Here is a 24,108-nt window from a genome sequence, read left to right as displayed (position 1 = left end):
CAGCTGGTGATAGGAGGCACATCAGGTTGTTTTAGCTAGTCTGGGAATTCCAGAATTTTGGAGACTCATCTCAGTTAATGCTCAATGGGCTAAGTCTTGATCTCTCTGGTGTTCCAATTAGACCTGAGGCTGAAAACATCTTCCTTCTCCAGTCAGTGCATTACAAGCAGAGATGTCCAATCAAGATCAGGATGTTACTACTGAAAGTTTTACTAGAAACCAGAGCAGAAAAATGGGAATACAGCTAGTTTTTCAGCATGTGGAGTTCAGACTTCATTGGAGGGTCGATCTGTTTTAATTAGCTCTGTACTCCAAGATTTCTGAGTATGTTAGTGAGCATGAGAACTCGTGAGTCCCTAACAATAAGATACGCTATGACAATATGAAACTTGTTTACCTTTTGGGGTGGAATAGGTACAAAAGTTATTGGAGACATCTATATTTTCCCTTTCTCATTTTTTCTTTAAGAAACTTTAAGCAGTTTAAAATCCAGAAGACCAAAACACTTTGCAAAGGACTTCAGTAACACAGATAGACTTCATAACCGATGATGAGATGGGCAGATTGATTAAATAATGGAGTGGTAGATCCATAGCCCAAGATGAATAGATATATCCATCCTCTGTTTGTAACCAAACACATGGATTTTTGATTGAGTTCGCATTGATTGAAGAAATGCGTCATGCCCAGAATCAGCTGCATCAATTGCTAAAGACATGTGTTTGCAATTATAAGAATGTCCAAGACCAATTACTGGGTTTTCTTCATGGAATATTGATCATTCGTTGAGAATCAGCAGCACAGAATCCTTTCATCATGTATAAAGACTTTATAAATGGACTAGAGACATCGCTTAAGGAATCCCCTTGGCAGTGAGGCTTTGGCGATGTGTTTGTTACCAGCTTCAGCTTCCAATCATAAATCACTCTGTCTGTGGTGCTCAATCAAACCTAGCCAGAGTACATTCCCTTTAAAAACAAATCTACTGACAAGACATCTGACTGAACAGCATATAGACAAAGCAATGTTTGGATGGAAATGAAACCAGCTACACTTTTAGCTGATATTCTCAGTTGTTGCATTTTCTCTCTGTTTCTTTTGCTTTCACCGTCCTTCCTGGACTAATGACAGAACTTAACACAAAAGAAAAATGCTTATTTTGAGAGTGGTGTTTAACCTCAGATACAAGCTCTATCTTTTCCAGAGATATTCCAAACTGCAAAACACCAGGTTCAAATGGGAAGGCTCTGAGCAGTGAACAGCAGTAATGAAAGGAATTTATGAAGCAAGTGTACAGCAGGGCTGGAGCTTGGTTTGGATTCACTGAAGGTGTCAGGCTCACCCCTGGTAACCAGGGCAGTGTACACCGATTCAGCAGGACTGAAATACTGAATTTATTCCTGACAAAAATCTCCTGATTAAACGGCATTTTCCTTCATGAAACACTTTTTTGCTTTCATTCACATGCTGCATTTCCTGCTATTTGGTTTGCCAGACTGGACTGCGTTCAGATCATGGAAACCACTTGGCATGCAATAATTATTTATTATACACAATATACATACCAAGGCAGTCACATTTAGCATTTGTCTTAATTTCATGATTTTTGTTTGATCCCCGCCCCCAGTATGATCATTTATTTTACTAACATTTCCTTGATGCGCTAATTTATGTTTATTAATCCTGACCTATCTAAATTGGTCACCAAGAAAGAAATCTTCTCTTGGTATATGTGAGATAGCTATTTTCTACAAGTATTTTCATTAGATACCACCTGAGCTGGCCAAGCACATGGGGCGGTGAGCTGCATCCCCTGATGGAGTATAGCAGCATGCCTGCTTCCCCCTTTGCTGCCCCTTCCATGCATGCCAAGGAGTGCCAGAAGGAATGGGGGGTTAATTCGATTCTACATGCATGCTAGTGAGGGCCTGTGTATCAGTGGTACTGTGACAGGCACTAATAGTAGCACCCTGGTCACTGATGTGGCTGCAGCCTGCGGAAGGCTGCAGGCTCAGCTATGACCAACTGAACACTTTCTGTTGGGGGATTATGAGAACCTGGGTGGTAATCACTGGTCTAATGATGTAATTGGGAGGATACAAGTGGAAAGAACTGGAAGCTAGGGGGAGTTTAGAAGGTGAAACTGGGCTGAGGAGTTAAGGCTGTGGGGAAAGCACCTCTTGCTGTAATCTGGCAGTACACTATTATACTTTGCAAAGAAGAAATAAATACACACACAATGAGCAGGGTAACAACTGGGTGTGTGTTTGTGACCATGAGACCACATGAACTGGCTAGACAGTGAAGTAGCGACCAAGAGGCCCTGTGACACATTGGGGCTTATCCGGGATCATTAACCCTCTTAGCTGAGAGAAGGAGACTTGAGGGGTGACCTGCACGAAGGTAGGAGTACCGGCCACAATGGGTGAGATGTTGTGCTGGTGCTAGTGGAACAACAAAAGGAGATGCAGAAAACCCAGCAGGCGGAGAGGCAAACACTTCTAGGTTGGCAGGCAGAGCAGCAACGAACATTACAAGAATTCATCAAGGAGCAGGCCCAGGTACAGCAACAGCTCCTGCAGAGGCTGGTGAGTTCCAGTCAGGGGACTGGAAATCTAACAGTGGGCCTGGGGCTATGTAAGATGGTTTCAGGGGATGGCCTTGTTGCCTTTTTACTAACCTTTGAGTGGGTGGCCATTAGCACTGAATGGGACAGGGGTGCATGGGCACTTTGATTAGCCTCTTATCTGGCCGGTGAGGCTCAGGTGCTCAATATGCCACGAGTGAGCATCAGGCCAAGGATTATGATACACTGAGGGCCATGATTTTACATAGGGTGGACCTATCAGCAGAGAAATACCACCAAAAGTTCAGAGCAACCAGATGGAACAGTGGGATACATCCCAGAGCATTTGCACAGAAGTTGTCTGACTGGGCCACTTGATGGTTACAGCCAGATAGATAGGACATTGAGTCCCTAATGGACTCTGTTATTCTGTAACAGTTTACACATAGCCTCCCCGAGATTACAAGGGTCTAGGTTCGGAGGCATCAGCCAGAATCATTAGAGGCATTGGTAATGTTAACAGGAATATGCGGAGGCAGACTGTCTATGGAAAGAGCTCCTACAACCTAGGGCAGGGGAAAGAAGGTTGAAGAATCTCATGCAGTGAAGCTTGGGAAGCGGATGCAAGGGGCAAACAAGGGTGCCCCAGCTGCCCACACACCAGCTTGCTATCAGTGCAGGGGAAAAGAGCACATGAAGAGAGACTGTCCCTATATGGACTGCGGGTTTTCAGAGCTCTGTGGATGGACAGGTGTAAAATGGGAGTGGGAGGGACTGGGATAAGGACGATCCCTGTCAAAGTTGAACAAAGAATGACAATGGCATTGTAGATTCAGCAGCAGCATGTTCCCTCATGCAGAGCAACCTGGTTAGGCTGCAGAGGTGACAAGAGGGGGCAAAAGAAACTATGCATACATGGGGAAAAGTGCATTTATCCAGTGGCAGCTATCCCCGTGGCAGTAGAAGGAAAGTTTAGATGGCCGTGAGTAGGGATAGTAAAGTCATTGCCTTACTTGGTAATGTTAGGAACAGACTGGCCCTCATTCCCCTTATGTAAAAAGGGTAGACAATGGGGGAAAGGGATCCTAACTGGTGGGTCCACCTAAAAGCTTCACAAGTGTAGAACCTGAAGGGAGTCCTTCAGGTCCAGTGTGTGATGTCCCTAGACATATGGCAACAAGCTCAGAAAAATGCAACATATTGGAGGACTTTTTTGTGTGTGTGGGGGGGAAACCCGAGAAGAGGGCAGTGAAGCAGGAAGTACTAGCTCAGGGACATCTAGAGGAGAAGGCGGGCAGAGACTGGGCTGACTCCCAGAAGGAGCAAGCCTGGGGCAAGGCACAGAATGAAGAACAAGCCAAAGAGAGAGAGGGTCCTGACAAGGAAGCCTTGGTGGCTGAACTTACACCACTAGTTCCGAACCAGGGGCAAGGTAAATTGGGGAAGAGAGATCCCAAGATGGTGGCTCAAGAGAGACAATTCATGTGGGTAGATATAGGCCTGAAGCCAAATAAACTGGAGGAAAGGTCTGTGGGATGTGATTGGTGCGATGACCAGTGGGCTGAGATGGAGCTCTCAGGAAAAACTCCACCCTCTAAGTGTACCTTTTGTGGGTGGAAGGCAGGAGACCCTCATCGGTGGTCTGAGGGCCATCACCAAAGGGCACAGGAACCCACAGTAAAATCCCAATTCTGTAAAGAGGGTATGGCATGGACAGCAAAGACTACCTCTTCGGGAAGGAAGAAAAGGCTTCAGGTGCAATAAGGTGGGGAAGGTGTGTCACAGGGCACGAACAGCAGCATCCTGGTAGCTGATGTAGCTACAGCATGAGGAAGGCTGCAGGCTCAGCTATGACTAATTGAACACTTTCTGTTGGGGCATTATGAGCACCTGGGTGGTAATCACTGGGCTAATGATGTAATTGGGAAGATATAAGTGAATGGATCAGGAAGCAAGGAGGAGCTCAGAAGGAAAGCTCAGAGGGTGAGACTGGGCTGATGAGTGAAGGCCAGTGGGAAACCCCCTCTTGGTATGAGCCTGCATTATGTGGTTATACTTTGCAAAGAAGGGATAAATACACATGTGGTGAATAGGATAACAACCACATATGCATTTGTGATATGAACTGGCCAGGCAATGAAGAACACTGGATAGCAACTGAGGTGCCCTTTGACAGGTACCACCAAGTCCTAATTAAGAAATGAAGTGATTTTTGACAAAGTGTGCTTAAAATGTTGTATTGGGTTTTGTTAGCAGCTATTTAATTCTTACATTTTGTAAACAGATGTAAGAAAATGTATTCTTATTAATGATTCAACAACTCCCCTCCTAAGGATGCAGACAGCTCCCAATCCACCTTTTTTGACCTACAACAGAAACAGGGAAGGTAAGACATTGTGACATTTCCAGGTAAAACAAAGCAGAAAAAAACTGGTTGTTTCTTTGTGGTGGGGAGGGGATGTTTCATGCTCTCTATTCACTATAAAGAAACAAAAAGAGGCACAAATCTACTTTGTTCCTATGCATGTTGCCTTTAGAATGAAAATATAGAATTTCATTATACAAATATATTTAGATTGTATGATCTTGGGTGGGGGCCCATCTGTTTTTTTGTTCTGTGTTTGTACAGCACCTACCACTATTGGGCCCTGGTCCATGACTAGGGGTCCTAGGCACAAATAATAATAATTTGAAAAACAGAAGATGCAAAGTCTAATTTGATAAGAGCAAAGAATCCATGGGACATGCAGTGGTGCTTGTGGGGATGTACTTGTATGAGAGCACAGAATAATGCTTACTTTCACATGCTCTTGGGTGGGGGTGTGGGACCATCTATTTTTGTTCTGTGTTTGTCTAGAGTACTATTACTACAGAATGGGGTCCCTTTAAGAAGGATGAGTTTAGGCCTATATTTTGTCCCCCCCACACACACACACATACTATTTTCATAAGTGATTTACCTACAGTTTTGCAGTGTTCCCCATGCACATACTCTGAGGCCTATATGCAGAAGATCTCATTGAGTATGAAAGCTGCACTCTTGCCACTGCTGGCTCCAATTCAACAAGTAGGCTGCTTTGTAAGAGAAATGATTTTTACATCACAAAGAAGGCGTTACAAAATTAAAAATGAGAAAAAGAAAATTAAGAGGCCTTATCTGTGCAAGGCCTACCAAAACCGCACATGTAGAAACCTTCTCACATTCATTTCCACAGCTGCAGAGGAGCCTTTGTCAAAAAAACAGATTTAATTCTTTGCGCATGGATTTGGTATCTGGGTAGAATAATGGATCTGATAGGCTTCAGAGTTTAAACATATTGCCCTTCCTCTTCTCATCTGCCATAGCCATCCAATTTATTTCACTGCAATCTGGATAACAGCTTGCTATTTAAGTGAAGGTCACCAGAAGCCCTATGCTCCCCTTTTGCTATACAGCATGGAATACAGCAGAAGGGACCTCAAAGCACAGAAGAGGATTGCTTGGAGGAGTACGGCTACATAATGATGATTCTCCCCTGCCCCTACCTGCTGCATGGGAGCTGAGTGAGCATCATGTGGATGAGAGAGTGGCCACAGGAGATGGTGGTTGGAACCAGGATCATCCAGTCAAAATGGCAGGTTTCTTTGTAAGGCAATCTCAGTCACAGGGTACTATCATTCAGAGTCGTGACTTGCTTTCACGGATTTCGAGGGTTTGGACACATACCTGTCTGGGGATTTAGCCAATAATAGAATAACATCTGTGTTAGCTAAGCTGCCATTCCAGCTGGTGGGAAGATGAGGGAGGGACAGTGTAGCAGCTATGTGGAACTTCACCCCATATTATAACCTGAACTCTAAAAGGTCTAGGTCATTTCTGTGTATTCCTGTGGCTATCAAACATGAAAAAAATCCTGGCCTAGTTCCTAGACCCACTGGACCCAACGGGATGATGCAGCAGGCTTGCAGCTCTTCAAAAGCTGCACAGCTGTGGAGATCTGTGGTCTTATTCTGAGAGGCTTTTTAATATGGTCCCATGATGCTTGTTTACTCCTTCATACTTATTTGTATTATTGATGGGTCAACAACAACTGCTGTTTGTTTTATTGGACTAAAGATAACACTGTCACCAAATTATTCATGCTCATCGAGGAAAAATTCATCTCCTTACAAGGCTGTTCTGTTCTTGCTTTTCAAAACACTCAAGTGTATTCTGTTTAATGTATTCATGACTGTTTTTTATTCTGTTCTGCTTTCATTATGTACCACACTTTCTTTAAGCCTTTTGGGAGAGCAGAGAACTTCTCAACTTGTTTTCACATTTCACTTGCTTGCTGCCTCCATTGCAGAACCAAGATAGACTTAGGTTGAACTTTTGTGTGTGTGGCTTTTCTCAGTATTGTGAGACACCTCCTACACACAGAGACACACACTCTCTCTCACTCACTCACTCTTACACTTATGTATTGCATAATGAAATTTGTGTTTTTTGCAATATCATGCTCCTGAAGCCAAGGTTTTTACACTATACAAACCTAGCTCTGGGAAAGGGCTACATACTGGGAATGTATTCTGAACTCTTTTTAGAGATCCTTGTTTATCAGTTATCAAAGTAGTTTTTTTCCGTGTTTGCAGGATTTTGGTGTATTTCTAATAATTGATACTGTTTATGATTCTTGCATCCAGAATTCTTATCCTATTTAGTGTCTAGCCAGGTAGTAATGCCTACTTCAATTTTTGGAATTTCAATATCTAAATATACCTAATTATTCCCACTAACTCTTAAGTATTCATTTAGCTAGCAGTTTAGGAAATGCTAGTTCATATAGCCCTTGATCTACTGACATCAGTAGGAGTTATTCACAAAGCAAAAATGGTATGTACCCTTTGTGTGAAATCCTTTCAGTTACTAAACTGCAAGTCATCTTGAATATTCAGATCAGCTATTCCCTCCTAAAAGTGTTATGAGGAGTTGTTCTCATGAGGTTTTGCTGCCTCAGAAACAGACCTAGAAAACTGATCCTTTGTTAGGGCCTTGAACCAGAAATACAAGAGATGACATCAGATCTGGGCATTTACATCTGAATCTTCCCAAAATATAAAGGGTTCAATCTCTGAGGCTTTGGTTTTGATCCATCACAAAGACTGTTGCCGGAACCAGCAACCGTTTTCAGATTGTAAACTCTTCAGAACAGGGACCATTTACTAATCTAGTTGTGTACAGTGCCTAGCACAATGGGGCCCAATTCTTGGCTTGCCTTTAAGCAATACCATAACAGACGTAATTAACAACCTTTAGACACCATCTTGTTTCTAAAGACTGTTGATCATGTCTTTTTTTAAAGTACAAATATGACTACTACCATAAAATGGTCAAGGATTTTGCTGATGACACATAGTTCTCATCAGGACTTTCTATCTAGTGACATCCATATTTTTTCCTCGGTGGCAGACAGTGCTATGTGTTATTGCTATGTGCTATCTCAGGGCACAGCCAGTGACAAGAACGCTATGCAATTTGATATTAACCCTTTTTGAATTATTAGTTTGGTTTAAAAAAAATTCTCCAGACTCCCTTTTAAAGTTTTAGTGTAAATAACTTTTTGGAGTTCTTCTAGTCCAGCAGATTTTTCATGTAAACTGTTTCCTTTTCTAAGACAATGTGAATAATGATAGTTACCTACCCATTTGTACAGTGCTTTGAGATCTTCAGACAAAAGGCACAGAACAAATGCCCAGTGTCATTATTTATTAATCAGCAGCAGCTCAAGCAGATCCAACAAAGTGTTCATTGTTATTGGAAAGTGTTGGCATGAAATATCAGGCAAGGAGTGTACATGACATGCAGTTAGAACCAACAGATAAACTATGAAACATAAACCATACTTCTATTAGAAAAAAGTCTGGCTGGTAACGGGTACAAGGTAGACAGTGCTATTTTTTTCTAAAGCAGCAGCTCCTGGGGCTATGTCCACATAAGTACTTAGATGCCTAACGGCATCTTTAGGGACCTAAATCCACCAATGACATTCTCAAACCTACTGCTCAGCTGCTGCCTACAGTCCTCAAGGCATCTAGGTTTCTACTGGTGGGCACATGTAAAACTGCTTAAGGACTGACACTGCCCCACAGCTAATGAGCTGCTCACAGCCTTAAGTCATGCCAAAGCCCTGGTGGGGCTCATACTAGGTGACTGCCTGCCTATCTCCCTAGCAGGTCCCAATCACATTGGCAAGCTATTGGATTGGACCTAGCACAAAAGACAGCCAGGGATGAGCAGGTTGGGAATTTGGCAGGCTTGGATGGGCATGAGTGAGGATGTTCCCAGAATACACAGTAGCCTAGTGTTTAATACATTCAGCTGGCATGTGGGACACATAGATTCAAACCTCTTCTCTGCCTAATTTGGAGCAGGGATTGTACCCAGGTTTCTTACATTGCAGATGAATACCCTAACCAGTGATATTTTGGGGTGGTTCTCTCAGTGTCTCCAGTTGAGGGTGCTCCATTTAGTATAAATAAATATTTCCTGGAACAGGGACTGTAATCTGACTCTCTCACATCCCAGGTGGGTACCCTGGCCACTAGGCTATACAGTCTTTTTTCTCTCTGACCTGATTAATATTTATAAAGTGGAACTGCTCCAATGGGAGAGAGCCCCATCCCAGGTTATCATATAGCCTGGGGGGTAGATTCAACCCCCTTCTCTGTCAGAGATTTGAACCCAGGTCTCTGACAACCCAGCTGAGTGCCCCAACCACCAGTCTACAGGCTATAATTGAACACACATATATATACGTACACGTACATGTACACGTCCTGGCTTAGGCATCTAATTTCAGACGAAAGTTCCAAGCTGAGAATCCTGAGCGGAAATGAGTGTCTCCCTCTGGCTTGTCAGGTGCCTAAGGCTCAGATCACTGGGGGTTAGGAACCTATAGCCCCACCCCTGCCCCTTTCCTATGCATTTTTACTCCTGGCTACCTTAGGCAGCTCCCTATTCCACTTGCTGGCTTCTGAGGATTCCTTCCTTAGGCATCTAACGCTTCCCATTCATTAGGTGTCCAGGCTGTCCATATAAGTTGGGACTGAGGATTCCACAGAGGGCAGGGCATCCAGGAGGCAGGCATTGCAATGCCCAAGCCCCCTTATAGATCTAGCCCCTGGTGCCTAAATAAAAATAGGCTGTTTGGAGTCTGAAGAATAAGCAGAAGGGATATATATACACCGGTATTGTGATTGTTCTTGCTAGTTGACAATAGTGTCAGAGCAGATTGTTTCAAAGGAGAAAGAAAAGTAGCAGGTTTATGTCAGAGAGAAAGTGGCAGAAATAAAGATGAGCCTACCAAAAGTGTAGGGAAAATAAGCTGAAAATGCACAAGATGCTAATATGCACTATGTCCTGTTATGGTCCCAGGCAACCCGGGTGGTAAACCAATGTAGAATACCTAAGGACCGGATTGCTTCAGGATGCCTAAATCTGCACAGAATCTGTAACAATATGTAACAATATGTTCAGTTATCAATCTGTGTTAGAAGGTTGCACTCAGCTCTCCTGGAAATGCCTGCTTGAAGGATCATCGGTGGCAGGGCCAGCAGAAGAATGCTTGATCTGGGGGTGTTCTATGAAAAGCTAGTTCTCCTTCATGCCAGTGACATTTCCAATGAAAATTAGGGAAGACACTGAAAAGGGCTCTACTAAAGCCACATAAAATATTAGGCTCTGCTGCATTGCAGAGGGTACGCAGAACTCCATGAAACATGCTTGTCATTATTATGGGCTAAAGCAGGGATCGGCAACCTTTGGCCCACGGCCCACCAGGGTAAGCACCCTAGTGGGCTGTGCCGGTTTGTTTACCTGCCGCATCCCCAGGTTCGGCTGATTGCGGCTCCCACTGGCGGCAGTTTGCCATCCCAGGCCAATGAGGGCTGCGGGCGGAGGGATGCACGGGCCTTTCTGACTGGTATGTGTATCTACTTTGCCCAGGTATGACTATGAAAGGAGCAAGGAAATGAATAATCATGGCCTGAAAGATGAAGGCATGTGTGGATGGACATGGCAACAAGCAATGGCATAAACACATGCTACAATGCAACATATTGTTATTCACACTACCCCCTGGAGACATCCCCAAATGTGTATGTGCAAAAATGGACTAACTGTATTTATGAAGTGCCAGACATATTTCCAGTCAATCATTGATATTGTGGCTTTACTCAACAACTAACCCATTTGACAGTAACTTCAGATGAGTGTATACATACACATACTAGTCACATTGGTTTGTAACAATTTTGTTGAGTGGAATATAAATAGTTCATTATTTGAACCTCATAACAAGCCAACTCATATGTTATGACACATCTCGAGTGGGATAGTACTTGTACATTCATACAGTGGTACACTTTCTCTTCTTCCTAAAGCCAGCTTTCAGTAGCACTGCTGGTTGAACTAGCACATGAGTGCAGTCAATCACACCAAGAGGGTTGGAGAATTATGCATACTGATAGAGTTTAGCTTTGACAAAGTTATGCTCCTTGTACAATGTGGGAAATCTAATTAAATGCTCAGTGTGGATTAGCTTAATTTTATTACATTGGTAAAAGCAGCTTGGTACTAGGGACTGACACATGCCTTGCCTACCTCTAGCAACCTACAGCAAGAATTCCTGTAACTGGTACAGTGATACGTGTCTTCTCTTGCCTGTAGAAGGTCTTGCTATCTGTCTAGATTTTGTCTGCAGGCTGAGTGCAAGCAGATCACAAAGAGCTATTAAGATTCATCGTCCAATCCTGAAATAGTCAATACACTAAGTATCTGTCATCTCCAAAAACCTAAAATGTCTTTTGTAAATTCTCACAATGAATGTGATACTGCAGCTGTACCATGTCACTTTGCACAGGGGGGCACAAGGATATAAACTATTTCCCATCCCCACTACAAGAATCAAGAAAGCACGAGTCTTAACATACTGGGATACCTAGAAGTAGAATCCTTATAATGGTAAAACACATTTATACCTTCCCTTTCTCCACCTAGTCTCCATGAGACCTAAAGATAGGGGGCCACAAATAAGCAGTGATACTAGCAGTGAGCAACCTCATTACAAAAAAAAAAAAAAAAATCTTAGTTAAAAGAAATTTGCAGAATGACTCCTTGTTGTTTATCATATCATGTTTACTGTTTCTCAACAGGAATTAACAACAGTTTCCTTTCCACAATGCTGATGGTTTCTCACTTACTTAGAAATATACACCAACCCTTATAAGAACAGAAAATACAGCACCATTACAAAATCTATTTGACTGACAACTGCAGGAGAAAGCCCTATGATATGGAACTATAGAATTAGAGTAGCAGGAGCTCACATCATGTAACGAAGATGAAGGAAAGCACAGGTCTGCTACTTAGCAGGGAAGGCGAGCTAATAACAGATGACACCAAGAAGGCTGAGATGTTTAATGTATATTTTGCTTCAGTCTTCACTAAAAAGGTTAATTGTGACCACATGGTTAATACTATATTAACAAGGGGAAAAGAATATGTTAATGAATATTTAAATAAGTTAGATGTATTCAAATTGTCAGGACCTGATTAAATTCACCATAGGGTACTTAAGGAACTAGCTTTGTAAACACCTAGAGGATAGCAGTGATAAGCAATAACCAACATGGATTTCTCAAGAATAAATCATCAAACCAACCTAATTTCCTTCTTTGCCTCATGGGTAGTAGTAATCAATGTTTCACTGTCAAATTAGGAGGAGGTATCTTGTGGAGTTCTGCAGCAGTCTGTCCTGCATCAGGTACTATTCAATATTTTCATTAATGATTTGGATAATTGAGAGTATGCATATAAAATTTGCAGATGACACCAAGTTGGGAGAGGATGAAAGTACTTTGAAGGACAGAATTAGAATTCAAAATGACCTTGACAAATTGGATCAACAAGGTAGAATTCAATAAATGGAAGTGCCTTTTTTCTTAAGAAGGAAAAAAATTAAAGGCACAGCTACAAAATAGGGACTAATTGGCTACATGGTAATACTGCTGAAAAGGATCTGGGGATCTTAGTGGATCGCAAATTGAATACGAGTCCAAAATGAGATGCAGTTGCTAAAAAAGGGCTAATAACCTGGGGTGTATTAACAAGAGTGTCATATGTAAGACACAGGTGGTAATTGTCCTGTTCTACTCGACCCTGGTGAGGCATCACCTGGAATACTGTGTCCAGATCATCACACTTCAGGAATGATGTGGACAAATTGGAGAGAGTCCAGAAGAGAACAATAATTATCAAAGGTTTAGAAAACCTGACCTATGAGGAAAGGTTAAAAAAACTGGACACGTTTACTCTTGAGAAAAGAAGACTAAATGGAGACCTGTAAACAGTCTTCAAATATGTTAAGGGTTGTTATAAAGAGCACAGTGATCAATTGTTCTCTATGTCCACTGAAGGTAGCATAGCCGGGCCAGAGGATGCCCAGGCATAGTCTGTATAACTACTACACCCTCCTGCTTCCTGCACCTCAGCGTAACTCTTTGCTGAAGCAGAATTCTGTCTTTTCAGAAAACAATACACAGAGTTAAACCTTGCTATGGTATGTAAATACCTGATGTTAATAGTTCTCAGTCAATTTCAGAGACAGAGTACCATAGACTTTCTCAGTAAAAACCAACAAACAATGCATTGTTATTGTAAACATATTGTAAAAAGTATAAAACATTGTAAGGAGTACTGGGAATACTATGAATAAATTTTAAACTGTAAATCTTTTGTTGTTCCTTGTACAGACTTTCCCTCTTTTTGTTTCTGTTATAAGTATTCAAATATGAGGTTTCAATATAACATTTTCTGTACTTTAGCACATGCATCAAAACACATTCCCCTCTTATCCTCTCTGAGATGACTTTCAGTCTTTACAGTCTGACCGTAGAATGCAGTGGGTGTCACCTGGACTCTTCAGAGCTTGTGGAATGGCAGCATCTCAAGGTATGTCTACATTATAGCTGGGAGTGAACCTCTGAGCCAGGTAGACAGACTCCTGCTAGCGTGGCTCAAGCTAGCACTAAAAATAGAATTGTGGACATTATGACTCTGGTGGAGACTTGGGCTACCCACCCAAGCTCAGACCCAGGAGTTGGGTGCCCAAGCTGCAGCAACATCTATACTGCTATTTTTAGTGTATTAGCTCAAGCCAAGCTAGCAGTAGTCTGTCTACCTGGGCTGGGAGGCTCACTCCCAGCTGCAGTATAGACACACCCTTCAGAACCCTGTCAGCAAACAAACAGTCTGGGACTCTCCACAACAAGCAGCTTTCCAGTCCTTGGGTTAATCGTTGACTGGTTCTCTCTGTAGCTGGTGAAATAGAAACTTGTAGCCTGTGTACGGAGTGGTACAGGGAATGGGACCCAGCCCTCACAGAGTAACTAATTTTGGTTCTGCATCTATCAGTTGCTGACTAGGTCCATAAGGCTCTTGTGAACTCTACTTATAACCTTCCCCACCCCTTGCTCTCTGATTTGTTCAGAGCTTAAAGGGGGACGAGCATATGATCTACCAGGTGGGTTGCCCAGAATTAGGGTGACCAGACAGCAAATGTGAAAAATCGGGACGGGGGTGAGGGGTAATAGCCTATATAAGAAAGACCCCAAAATCGGGACTGTCCCTATAAAATCAGGACATCTGGTCACCCTACCCAGAATGGAAACTTCCTATGTAGTTTTAGAACAGCTACTTAAAATATCTAGTAACTATCACACTCTGTTCTGTAAGTTTCTGGGTCTTTTTGAGTTGCCCTCTTCTGCTCTTTGCACATGGGTGAAGACAGTATCCAGTTAAGATCTACGTCTTCTCCCCTGAAGAAACAAAGTCAAATGCTGCAGTATACGGCATGCGGGTTTATATTAGGACAAGAAGTAATTGGCCTAATCTGCAGCAATGGAGGTTTAGGTTATAGTTAGAAAGTTTTTTCTAACATCTAAGGATAGTTAAGCTCTGGAAAAGGCTTCCAAGGGAGGTGGTGGAATCCCCATCAGGGGAGATTTTTAAGAACAGTTTAGACGAAAGCCTGTCGTCAGGGATGGTCTATGTTTATTTGGTCCTGCCTAAGTGAGGGGGATGAACTACATGATATGTCGAGGTCCCTTACAACCCTACATTTCTATCATTCTACGTGCACCTCAATATTAAGAGTAGAGATCAATCATCTGATGAGGTAGTCAGGCATTATTTAGTGAATTATAAGCATACAAAATCATTACAGGCTCCCCTTTTAAGCATCCAGATGGCCCTGGTTACTCTAGCATCACCAACAAAGACTTTACTGTTTAACCATCCATCAGTTTGTTCAGTAGAACATTTTCTTATGGTCACTAACATATGTCCAGTTCAGTCACTGCAGAGATTTCATAATTATTTCTTTATTTTACTCAATATTCACACCTGTGAATTTATCCTCATCTGCTTGCCCATCTATATCATGGTCAAAGCCTGGAATTAGATGAGTCATGCACCCATTGCTCAGCAAATGAAAAACACAGTGCACTGTCCCTTAACATGCAGCTGCTAAAAGTGACGGATATTAAGTAGACTAAACAAAAGGGACAGAGCATTTTCATTATTTTATAAGGCAGATAGTTATATTGGTATGTCTAGCTCTGAGCACCACTTCAATACAATGCCTAAGGCAACTGAAAGCCATTCTAGATGATCCAATAGAATCCACCCTGCCCATTTCAGTAAAGCAGGGTACACTGTGCTTACACAAGCCAACTCATCAACAGAGCAGAGTCTCCGGCGGAGTGAAGCTACATCATGCAGGATCAGGCAGTTAAAAAACTAAGGATGCTGTTGACCTCTCACAGAGGAAGCATCATCTCAATTTCAGTGCTGAGGAATCAATCGTCATGGTAGACACAGTGCTGGAGAATTGTGAAATCCTGTTTGCCAAGGACAATAAAGCAGCCCCACAGGCTGTGAGCTGAGCTGAAAAGTGAACTATTAGGAATGCAGTAGAGACCATTTCCATAGATCACTGCATGACATTCAACATCACTGCAGGAAAAAAAGCTTCCTGATGTGAAGAAAAACTAGGTGGCAATTATATGGCTGCAAAAGCCCAGATGTTGAACCTCCATGTGAATTGATGCTTCCTTGATGGGAGGAGACGGCAACAGATGTTGACCATAGTACTATCCAGGGGAAAGCCCAAGGAACTGAAATCCCATATAATAAGTATTAAGGTACAGTTGTATATTCAGTGTTTGTTCATGTTCTTGTATCTGCACTAATATTTTTAAAACATCTCATCATGTTTCTCTGCTGCCTTGCACCCTGTGAGTGCAAACTGGACTATCAGGTCCAAATGGCAGAGATTGACATCTGCTTTGCACATGTGTGAACAATTACACAAGGTGCAAGTCAGGGGAGACTCAAGCCTTCTGTGGTCATTTAGTGACATGGCCAATACTAGACCAGGCCGCCTCATATCACTTTGCACCCTTAAGAGTAGATTTTTAACATGAAATGTCCACCTGCTGTAAAGGCTCAGCACTTTCAACCAATTTTTATTACCACTGACAGTAAGACAAGTACTTCAATGTACATACAAACCACATTTATGCAGGGAAGCTCAGTTGGACCCAGGTCTGCTTGGAAGTCCATTCAAACAATACCAGCAGCACAATCCTGACCTGTATCAGTGGCTGAATAAATGATTATGGTTAGCACTTTTATAATTTTCACTCTCACCCCTCAAACTACTTAAAGTAGCTGGGTATTTATCTCAATAGCAGTATGAGTAGTGGGTGGGTTTTCAATTCCAAGCATCTGCTTAGGCTTTTGTGTCTCTCAACCTGGATTCAGTGTGGAAGTCACTGTGCTGAAATGGAATCTGATCATTGCACTGCTCATCTGTGCTGTGGTCAGAAGCCATCTGGATAAGTAATTATTACTGAAGCCATATTCCATCCAGCAACATCACTATTCTGCTCATGCCCTCTCATCTCCCCAGCACCTAGGGAACACCATACATTCACCATTTAAGCCCAAAGCAATGATATGTATATTATTTCAATGGTGGGACTGTGTTTCTCTCCACCTGTTAAGGGTGGCACTTAGTTTAGGCAAAAGCTAAAAGCCAGAGTATGTTGTTCTGTGAACTTATGAGATTAACAGAACTCCCAGCATGATCTAAACTACCTAGATCAGGGATTCTCAAAGCCGGTCCGCGACTTGTTCAGGGAAAGCCCCTGGCAGGCCGGGCTGGTTTGTTTACCTGCTGCTTCCGCAGGTTTGGCCGATCGCGTCTACCACTGGCAGTGGTTTGCCACCCCAGGCCAATGGGGGCTGCAGGAAGCCAATGGCTTTCCCTGAACAAGTGGACTGGCTTTGAGAACCACTGAATTAGAGATCAACAGGTGAGGTGATTGTAAACCAATTACAGCCACAGACAGACTTGTTGGAGAGTTAATAAACTCTTTCCCTGCATTCAATTACATGATTCAGTTTATTTTTCTTTCCCTGTCCCACAGCCTTTTTGTGGAATGCCCTAGTGGTCCTTCCATGGCCTTGACACATCCCCCCAAATTGCATAACCACAGTCCCCTTTCTACATGAAGCAGTAGCTGTCCTGTACCACATACACTTCTTCTGCAACTTTACCTTGGAAACATGCAGCATTAGCACTTCTTGATACTTTGCTCCTGAGGGCTTGTCTACACTACGAAGTTGTCGAAATTTTTTTGTCTTTCACAGGTACTTTAAAAAGCCCTCCCTCCCCCCTGTTAGGCCCAAAAACCGAAAAACATGTTTATCTCGGCTTCTGCTTGTTATCCCAGTAAACATGCTTATCTCAGTTCTCACTGTCGTTTCCCATGCATGAAGCTGCACGTATACAGGATGTATAGAAGATATATGGAAAAGGGGAGGGGGTTGGACGGACCCTGGGAAAGGGATGTGAAGGACGGGAAGCTAAACAAATGTATCCTGATTACTACTAGAACTGAATTTAAACAATGCATAGGTTAGCAGAATTTAGACACGCTAAGTTGTTTGTCTCTCTGTATAAAAGAAGCCCAGTTGTGCTTGTAAGGTGTGTTCCTCCCTCTGGCATGAGTCGAGGGGGACACCCGCTCAGCTGACTGATCAATAAAGAACTTGAAGCCGTCTTCTAGACTCCCGTGCCTCCTTGCGGTAATTGGGCAGCTCCAGGGGGAAACGAGCCCATTTGGCTAACACCCCCATGAAAGACAAAAGCTTGGCCAACACAACTCGCAGTTTGAACGTGGCTTTGTCAGCAGGAGCGCTCTCCTGCCAACAAAGCTAACGCTGCTCACGGGGCTGGAAGTACCGACAAAAGTGCCGACAAAGTACAGAAAAAGAGCATTTACACACGCTGACTTTTAGTGACAAGGTTGTGTTGACACAGCCTTGTCGCTAAAAGCTGTGTGGTATAGACAAGCCCTGAGTGAATTCTGAGTCCCCTCACTTTCTACACTACGTTTTACTTGGAATGATCTGGTCCTTAATTATGAGTTTAATAATTAATTTATTCCATTTTGAGGTACATAAGGGTTTCTTTGAAGGCAGGAATAAGTAACAAATTGTTCCTAGTTCAAGAAAAGGGACCCACCAGTTCTGAACCTCATGTTGTGACAGCACATGAATGCAGTGCTATCATGATAACCTCCTCTTCTATTTTTCTGTCCTTGTTACACCTTGGTCTGTTTTATGTAACTGATGTGTAATTTATAATATTTATGCATAAAAACATATAATACCTTCCACAGGATATGAAACATTACCTCAGATGGAATATCTTAGTGTGGTTAATTACCTCTAAGGCCTAGATCTCAAACAAAGATACATGCTCCCCTCCCCCATTATGGAGTTTATGCTAGTGAAACAGGAAAAATAATGTGTTGGACTAGAGAGGGAAACCATGATGGATAAGTAGGCTCTCAGCAAATCAATGTTAGAAGTGGAGTAACCCCTGCCACACTGAGCAGCCCGCTTATGCACTGGAAGTGATATACAAATGGTCTGCTAACATGTTATTTTATTTATTATTACTAGTAATAATTTCAATTTATATGCATGGTGATACATGTATTGCAAGTGGAGGTAACTTGCATGGAGGGACTTCAGAACACCAGCAGGTAGAGTCCAGCATAGGCAGACAGTTTAGTTCACCCATGAGGTGAGCAGTCATTCTCCTTACGCAGTTACAAACTCAGGGCATGTAACATTCCTGACTTCAAACTGAAGGAGATAATAGTCAAACCATTAGGTATAAACTTCACTATCTCAATTGCCAACCCCAGTGCAATACAAGATGCAAACAGTGTCCACTCACAAGTACTGAGTCAGAAAACAACTGGGATAGGTCCATGGTTGCCATTGTGGCCATAAAATCTTTGGAAACACTGAGAAACTATCATCCACGAGGATGCTGAATTAAAATAAGAAGTCCAGGTTAGGATTAGATTAGGGAAAAATGTGGTGACACTATTTCAAGCTCCACCCACAAATAAGAGCTTGTCTACATGGAGAGTTATTCTGGAATAGCTGTTCCTGATCATCTACACATGAAAATTAATCTGGAATAAGGTAGGGTATGTATTTAAAGCAGATTAACTATTCTTAATTCTATGTGTAGACACTTTTCTGTGTTAATTTAATCCACTTCCAAAATGGACTACAATAATTCAGAATAAGACACTCATTCTGGAATAAGGGCGTTCACACAGAGACTTAATCAGGAATAGTTAATCTGCTTTAAAATTCACACCCTACCTTATTTCAGAATACATTTTCATGTGGGATGGAGATTAAAGATAATGTAGGCATGGCCCAACACCTAAAGAAATACTTTGCCTCAGTTTTTAATAGGGATAATGAGGATTGTAGGGGTACTGGCAGGGTGGCTAATGGAAATGCAGATATAGAAATAGAAATGACCACATCAGAGGAAATCAAACACACACAGTTTAATGGGACTAAATCAGGGGGCCTGGATAATCTTCAGCCAAGAATATTAAAGGAACTAATATATGAAATTGCAAGACCAACAGCAAGGATTTTTAATGAATCTGTAAACTCAGGGGTCATACCCTATGACTGGAGAATTGCTAAAATAGCTCCTATTTTAAAGAAAGGGGGGAAAAGTGACCCGGGAAACTACAGGCCTGTTAGTTTGACCTCAATTGTATGCGTGGCCTTGGAAAAAATTTTGAAAGAGAAAGTTAAAGGCTTGGAGGTAAATGGTAATTGGGATAAAATACAACATGGTTTTACAAAAGGTAGATCATGACAGACCAACCTGATCTTCTTTGAGAAGATAACTGATTTTGTAGACAAAGGAAATGCAGTAGTTCTAATCTATCTGGATTTCAGTAAGGCATTTGATATAGTTCCACATGGGAAATTATTAGTTAAATTGAAGAAGATGGGACTTAATGGGAGAATTGAAAAATGAATAAGGAACTGGTTAAAGGGAAGACTACAACGGATCATAATGAAAGGTGAACTGTCAGGCTGGAGGCAGGTTACTGATGGAGTTCCTCAGGGATCGGTCTTGGGACCAATCTTATTTAACATTTTTATTAAAGACCTTGGCACATAAAGTGGAAGTGTGCTAATAAAATTTCTGGATGACACAAAGTTTGGAGGTACCAATATGGAGGAGGACCGGAATATCATAAAAGATGATCTGGATGACTTTGTAAACTGGAGTTGTCATAACTATAAAGGGAAAGGTAACAGCTCTCCTGTGTACAGTGCCATAAAATCCCTCCTGGCCAGAGACTCCAAAATCCTTTTCCCTGTAAAGGGTTAAGAAGCTCATTAAGAAGCTCAGGTAACCTGGCTGGCATCTGACCCAAAGGACCAATAAGGGGACAAGATACTTTCAAATCTTGGGGGGGGGGGAAAGGCTTTTGTTTGTGCTCTTTGTTTGGGAGTTCGTTCGCTCTTGGGACTGAGAGGGACCAGACATCAATCCAGGTTCTTCACATCATTCTAAACAAGTCTCTACTATTTCAAACTTGTAAGTAAATAGCCAGGCAAGGCGTGTTAGTTTTCCTTTGTTTTCTCAACTTGTAAATGTACCTTTTACTAAAGTGTTTATCTTTGTTTGCTATACTTTGAACCTGAGACTAGAGGGAGGTCCTCTGAGCTCTTTAAGTTTGATTACCCTGTAAAGTTATTTTCCATACTGATTTTACAGAGATGATTTTTACCTTTCTCTTTAATTAAAAGCCTTCTTTTTAAGAACCTGATTGATTTTTCCTTGTTTTTAGATCCAAGGGGGTTGGATCTGTATTCACCAGGAGTTGGTGAAAGGAAGGAGGGGGGATGGTTCATTTCTTCCTGCTTTAAGATCCAAGGGGTTTGGATCTGTATTCACCAGGGAATTGGTGAAGAGTTTCTCAAGGCTTCCCAGGGAAGGGAATCCACTTGGGAATGGTGGCAGCGGACCAGATCTAAGCTGGTAGTTAAGCTTAGAAGTCTTCATGCAGGCCCCCACATTTGTACCCTAAAGTTCAGAGTGGGGAAGCAGCCTTGACAGGAGTAATAGAAATGGGATGAAATTTAATAGTGCAAAGTGCAAGATCATGCACTTAAAGACTAAAGACAAGAATTTTTGCTACAAGTTGGGGATGTATCAGTTGGAAGTGACAGAGGACGAGAAAGACCTGGGTATATTGGTGATCACAGGATGACTATTAGCTGCCAATGTGATGTGGCTGTGAAAAAGGCTAATACATCCTAGGATGCATCAGGTAAGGTATTTCCAATGGAGATAGGGAAGTGTTAGTACTGATATACAAGGAACTGGGGAAACCTCATCTGGAATACTGTGTGCAATTCTGGTGTCCCATGTTTAAGAAAGATGAATTCAAAGTGGAAGAGGTGCAGAGAAGGGCTGCTAGGATAATTAGAGGAATGGAAAAAGTACCTTATGAGAGAAGACTCCAAGAGCTTGGCTTGTTTAGCCTAACCAAAAGAAGGTTGAGGAGAGATATGATTGCTCTCTATAAATACATCTGAGGGATAAATACCAGGGAGGGAGAAGTGTTATTTAAGCTAAGTACCAATGTGGACACAAGAATAATGGATATAAACTGGCCATCAACAAGTTTAGGCTTGAAATTAGATGAAGATTTCTAACCATCAGAGGAGTGAACTTCTGAAACAGCCTTCCAAGGGGAGAAGTGGGGCACAAAACCTAACTGGCTTTGAGACAGATTCTGATAAGTTTATGGAGGGGATGGTCTGATGAGACTGCCTACAATGGCATGTCTCTGATTAGCAAGTGCTAGCAGCAAGTAACTACAAAGGCTGGTGATGGGACACTAGATGGGGAGGGCTTTGAGTTACTACAGAGAATTCTTTCCCAGGTGTTTCACTGGTATGTCTTGCCCACATGCTCAGGGTCTAACTGGGGTCAGGAAGGAATTTTCCCCTAGGTCAGATTGGCAGCATGGGGCACGGGTCACTTGCAAGTTTAAACTAGTGTAAATGGTGGAATCTCTGTAACTTGAAGTCTTTAAACCATGATTTGAGGACTTCAGTAACTCACCCAGAGGTTATAGTATCAGGGGGTAGCCGTGTTAGTCTGTATCTACAAAAACAACAAGGTGCCACCAGACTCCTTGTTGTTTTTTTCAGAGGTTCTAGGTCTATTACAGGAGTGGGAGGGTGAGGTTCTGTGGCCTGCAATGTGCAGGAGGTCAGGCTAGATGATCATGATGGTCCCTTCTGGCCATACAGTCTATGAGTGAGATACTGATCTGGTGGCAATTCCCATGGCACTGGGTTTTAAAATGCATGAGATCCTTAATGCTCATGCAGGTTAGGCATAATGTGAGATTTGAAAGTCTTCTCTGAAAGATATGTACACACTGTAAACTGCACAGAACCAGTTTATCTACCTTGAAAATAGGAAGGATTGAGACAATACTAGTAGAACACAAGCCTCTGGTTATAGTGACTCATTAGTAGGTGAATTAAACGAAACCTGATGCCTACATCACCATGGTGTTCCTTAGTATGTGCTATACTTTTTTTTTTACAGTGTTATTTTCTGATATTTATTTTGTGCTGTTGCACAAGTTGTTATGATAGGTAAAATTTGAGCCAAGATATCAGAAAAGATTCTGTTGTCCTTCATCCCAGGTTTGGTGCAGACAGGGGACTGATCCCAATAGATGCTTAACCGCTCTTTGGATTAGGACATGAATAGATTTAGCCCCTTGGAACTTGAAAATATACATGCACATCTTCCCAAGTTTCAATTTGGCTGGCAGTCTGGGGAATGCCAGTATTTAAATGGTTAAACACAGATGCTATAGTCCACAGAAGGGGGGAAAAAATCAACAGCTATCAACTCCGCACTCTGTTCTATTTGCATTTCCTTTCTATGGTACAGTGCAGCTCAACCTTGTCTGACTAACCTGTTGTGCTGGGTATGATTTACGGGTAGGTACTAAGATGGATGCCCTGTGTCAGGCCTTGGGGTCAGCCTGCAGCAATTCGGGATAGGACCTTTTGTCCTACCTTTGACTGTGCTCATCAAGTGTCCAAGAGTCCTGAGGCAGTCCTTAACTAATGACACAGAATGTAACACCCAGCTCTGTGCTCAAACTCACAAGATTGACAGATTCATCTGTTGCAGTCAGGAAACATCAGGTCCAATTACTGGGAACTTCTGAGTGACAAGCACTGTCACTCCTCACTTATATGGGAGGGAAAAGAGGCAATTGTTCTATATCATTAAAAAGAACAAATACAATTTTCTCCAGGCTAGTTTACCCTATACAGAGAGAAAGATTAATACAAATATATTTTTCTTTCTACTCCCCTTTAAACCATTTTGAATCAGATTGTTTTGCCCTTAGCTTAGCACACAATAGCAATTATGCTGTAAATAGGTTGATATTAATATCACAAAATTTGATTAGTTATTTTGTCCATTTCACCCTACACAGACACATTCAAGGTAATACACCCACACATTCATACAAACAAAATAATCATATCCTGCTCCTTTTCACCACGCTGCTGTGATCCTAGTTGGATTTAGGTGGTACAGTCCATACTGTCTCTCACTCTATCTATTCTATCAAGGTATTTATAATACAGGAGTCTCCTCCCAGGGCTGATATTCCTCCTTTTAGGGTTTGTTTAAATGAACACTTACTTTGTGGCAAGCTGAAGTACGAATCTACCCTTGCATTAGCTTGCCGTATGCTAAGTGTGCATGTGGACCCTGCTGCATAGTGCGCTTTTGAACTACTCTGTTTTGAAACGAGAATAGATTAAAGGGCACAAGGCTTCAGCAGATTTACTCTGGATGTATACCTGCGTAACTCAGAATGGGATTGGGCCATTATTCTTTCCCCACTGAGTGTGTTTCTCTTTCCCTACAGGAAGAAAATCTAAAAAGACAAAGAAATCATTGGATTTTCAGTTCATGGCTGGGACTGGTGTGTCCAACAGTCAAGAGAGTAAAGGATTCCTGCACTAAACCAAAAGAGAATTCGAACTCTAATCCACT

At 42.2% G+C, this 24,108-nt stretch overlaps 1 protein-coding gene and 1 long non-coding RNA gene across 3 annotated transcripts in view; one reads left to right on the top strand and one right to left on the bottom strand.

Moving 5' to 3' along the window:
- Nucleotides 1-24,108, bottom strand: part of SLC35F1 (solute carrier family 35 member F1) — a 369,666-nt gene that overhangs the window by 72,764 nt on the left and 272,794 nt on the right. The window lies entirely within an intron of this gene.
- Nucleotides 4,537-11,442, top strand: LOC135982326 (uncharacterized). The gene is made up of 3 exons (XR_010599593.1): nucleotides 4,537-4,742; nucleotides 4,851-4,952; nucleotides 6,002-11,442. It is a non-coding gene; the product is annotated as an uncharacterized LOC135982326 (long non-coding RNA).

This window comes from Chrysemys picta, chromosome 3 (assembly GCF_011386835.1).
Source record: "Chrysemys picta bellii isolate R12L10 chromosome 3, ASM1138683v2, whole genome shotgun sequence".
NCBI lineage: Eukaryota > Metazoa > Chordata > Testudines > Emydidae > Chrysemys > Chrysemys picta.
The sequence above is the reverse complement of the archived record's forward strand: the minus strand, read 5'-3'. Positions and strand labels throughout refer to the sequence as shown.